The sequence below is a fragment of the Saimiri boliviensis genome, chromosome 1 (assembly GCF_048565385.1).
Source record: "Saimiri boliviensis isolate mSaiBol1 chromosome 1, mSaiBol1.pri, whole genome shotgun sequence".
NCBI lineage: Eukaryota > Metazoa > Chordata > Mammalia > Primates > Cebidae > Saimiri > Saimiri boliviensis.
Genome location: NC_133449.1, coordinates 270711131 through 270714931, shown reverse-complemented (window position 1 = coordinate 270714931; position 3801 = coordinate 270711131).

Below are 3801 nucleotides of genomic sequence, written 5' to 3'. Positions count from 1 at the left end.
CAACATTAGTTTTGTATAAACTTTCTGATTTCAAAGACCATGCTTTTCCCACAGTCTTTTTCCTTGAACTAACTCAAAAGTATTACCTAAAACTAAAGTGATAATTTTTCTTCTTGAGCCACGTGAAACATGAAAACATTATTGGTTCTGCTCTTGTAGATTACATTATATTACATTAAGCCATGAAAGATCAGATAAACTCATTGTCTTGTGCTTTGTTTTATTTTTTGTGGGTACAGCTTGCTTCTTTGTTTTGCAGATTGAATTCAGGATTAATGCTCAGTCTACTTCCAAGGTAAACCAAAATAATTGACAAACTAAAGCCCCATATTATGTTTACATCATAAATAGAACTGAGTCGGTCAAAAAAAAAAAACTAATTCATTCAGTCATTCAACAAATATGCATTAACTAACCTCTTCTCTGAGAATCATCTTACCAGGACCAAGATTAACCTATTACTATACCTAAGTATGGAGTAATATCCTTCTAATAAGGGGGAAAGGGAAGCATGATATATTATAAAATATGCATATTCTAATAAAACTATGTTAGAGGCCAGGCACAGTGGTTCATGTCTGTAATCCTAGCACTTTGGCAGGCCAAAGCAGGCAGATCGCTTGAGCTCAGGAGTTCAAGACCAGCCTAGGCAACATGGCAAAACCCTGTCTCTACCAAAAATTAAAAAAAAATAGCTTGGCCTGGTGGCACGCGCCTGGAGTTCCAGCTACTCAGGGAGCTGAAGTGGGAGGATCACTTGAGCCCAGGAAGTCGTTACAGTGAACTGTGATCATGCCACTGCACTCTAGCCTGGGTGACACAGCGAGACACTATTTCAAAGAAAAAAAATCAATAAATTTCACATAAGAAATAAATGATTCCCAGAATAAAAATCAAGTAAATTAATCATATGGATCTTTATAGAAGGGGCATTGAGTAACCCAGTAGATAAAACCAAACTGCCATTTTGAAAAGACAAGGCATGCTATCCAAACAGACAGTTCTTACGTCGATCCTCCATCCACTTATGCTTTATAGGAATTCAGCTCTTGGTCATCAACCAACAAGGATCAATAACTGGCACATAGAAGCATTTCTGAAGCATCAGACAACAGTACAAGTTTTCAGTCCCCACATTACAAGGGAAAAGGATCTTTACCCCACAAATGTGTTTTTTCAAAAGTGAATTCAATGAACGATGGTACCAATCGTCTATTTTTTTAAATGCTATGGTATGCTGTCAAAAGCCAGATATGGCTTACAACTAAAACATTCAACGTAAAGCACATGCATTAGGGATCGTTTAGATTTTGTTTCATGGGGTTTGGGTGACAATCTAAGACACAGAAAATGGAAAAAAAAAAATGCCGCAGACATTTTTATAAAGAGTACTATTCATTTCTTTGCAATAGAAATGATTCTTCCAACCTTCAACAAGCCCCTACCTACTTTTTCCTAATTTGGAATTGAGAAGGGATAGAATATAGTGACCAATTCTTCCAAAAAGTGCAGGAAAATACTCTAATACAAATGTAGTATCATGGTAAGATGAGGTCTGTGGGCATACGTGGAAAAGTCTGTTTCCTGATTCTTTTCTACATGACTACTTTTCTGAGACCTCTTCCTACTTGATATTCTGCGAGCATTTGGCATTTTTGACAACACTGCTCTTTTTTGGCCTCTGTTCTCATTGCTTTTAAGATGCGAGTATTCTAGCGATTATCTACTGCTCTTTCCGACCACGCCTCTCACTCTTACCCTGGTTTCTCTCAACAATATACCTGGACTGTTATGCCCCAGTGCCCCCATCTAAAATAACGTCATCTGACCCTCTGCTCTGCTCAATCTAAACTCTTTTGAGGAAACCTTATTCATCCCTATTGTTTCCATTGTCACCTCAATTTCTCTATGAAAACGCTCTTTCACAGAGCTGCAGCTCGAACTGTGTCATCTGAGCTTCTGGCATCTGAAACACAACATGGCAGAAACAAAACACTCCCTGGCGCAGCGCCTCCTGCCACATGTCATAGAACCTAGATATGCACGTACATTATTTACATGTTGTTGCTTTTGCCTCAACAGTTTCTAGAAAGGTTTTAACCCCTTCTGGCCATGGACCTCTTTGAGAATGCAATATATAGCCACGTGTCTGGCCAAGCATGGTGGCTCACATCTATAATCTCAGCACTTGGGGAGGCAGAGGCAGATGGATCATGAGGTCAGGAGTTCTAGATCAGCCTGACCAACATGGTGAAACCCTGTCTCTACTAAAAATACAAAAATCAGCCGGGCGTGGTGGCGTGTGCCTGTAATCCCAGCTACTTGGGAGGCTGAGGCAGGAGAATAGTTTGAATGTGGAGGTGGAAGTTGCAGCACACTGAGATCGTACCACTGCACTCCAGCCTGGGTGGCAGAGCAAGACTCTGCCAAGAAGAAAGAAAAGGGAGGAAGGAAAAAAGAGAAAAGAAGGAAGAAAGAGAAAGAAGATGGTTCTTTTGTTCTGGGTGAAACACTTCAAAGCAAATACCCTTAACCTTCTTCTATCAGCTTGAATTCTTTCCTGGCATTAAGTGAAAAGCTACAACATGAAAAATATTTCCATTAATTGTAATTAATTCTGTCCTCACCTGAAATTCTCAATTTTCTCAGAGAGGTAAATATGGAGAGATTGCGCCACTGCACTCTAGCCTGGGTGACAGAGCCAGACTCCAACGCAAAAAAAAAAAAAAAGAAAGAAAAAAAAGCCATGTGTCCTTGTGGTGATCATGAACATGAGCCACTCGGCTCTCCTGGCTGCTGTATTTACACACGGAGCTGCTGTATTGGCACCTGGCCTCTGCTTCGATAGTCCATTCCCGGTTACTAAACACAGCAGGAATACTAAGCACAGCCATTCCTGGAAGAGTAGAGTCTCCTCTGATGAGTAATTTGGCTGGAGGACTCCCCCCTAAACTTCCTTCCTTCCCTCCCTCTCTGAGAGCTCTCTCAGCCTCTCACAGCGTCCTCTGTCTTCTCCCGCAGGCATTTCTCCTATGAAATTTCTTGAATGTTTAATCCCATCTTGGCATCTGTTCGCTGGGGAATGCTAGCTAGCAGAATTCTCTCCCCGGTTAAATTCATATGTGACTCCCACAAAATTTGACGCATAACCTTTGAGGTTTGTGCAGCCCCTCAGTCTACCCATGGGCCTTGTTGGGATCACTCAACCAATGCGTAAAGACCCTTGTCCTGGGGGCGGTCACAGTGGCTCACGCCTGTCATCCCAGCACTTTGGGAGGGCGAGATCACCTGAGGTCAGGAGTTCGAGACCAGCCTGACCAACATGGAGAAACCCCATCTCTACTAAAAATGCAAAATTAGCTGGCCATGATGGCACGTGTCTATAATCCCAGCTACTTGGGAGGCTGAGGCACGAGAATCACTTGAACCTGGGAGGTAGAGGTTGCAGTGAGCCGAGATTGCGCCATTGCACTCCAGCCTGGGCAAAAAGAGCAAAACTCCATCTCAAAAAAGAAAAGAAAAAAGAAAGAAAACCTTGTGCTAGAATCTGCCCTTTTCTTTCCACCCCTAGCACCTCTCCCCTACACTTCTAGTTCAGGCTTTCACTTGGTACTTAGCACAGTCTTAGCATTTAACTTTCACCTCCAAAATGTCTCCTTTCCAATCTATTCCTCGTGATCCTTTCAGACTTTTTTTCTAAAGAGAAAATCTATTTTCATCACACTCCTGTTCACAAACCACCAACTGCTTGTCATTACTTACAGGACCACCGTCAGACAAGGTTGTCTCTGCTTTACCCAC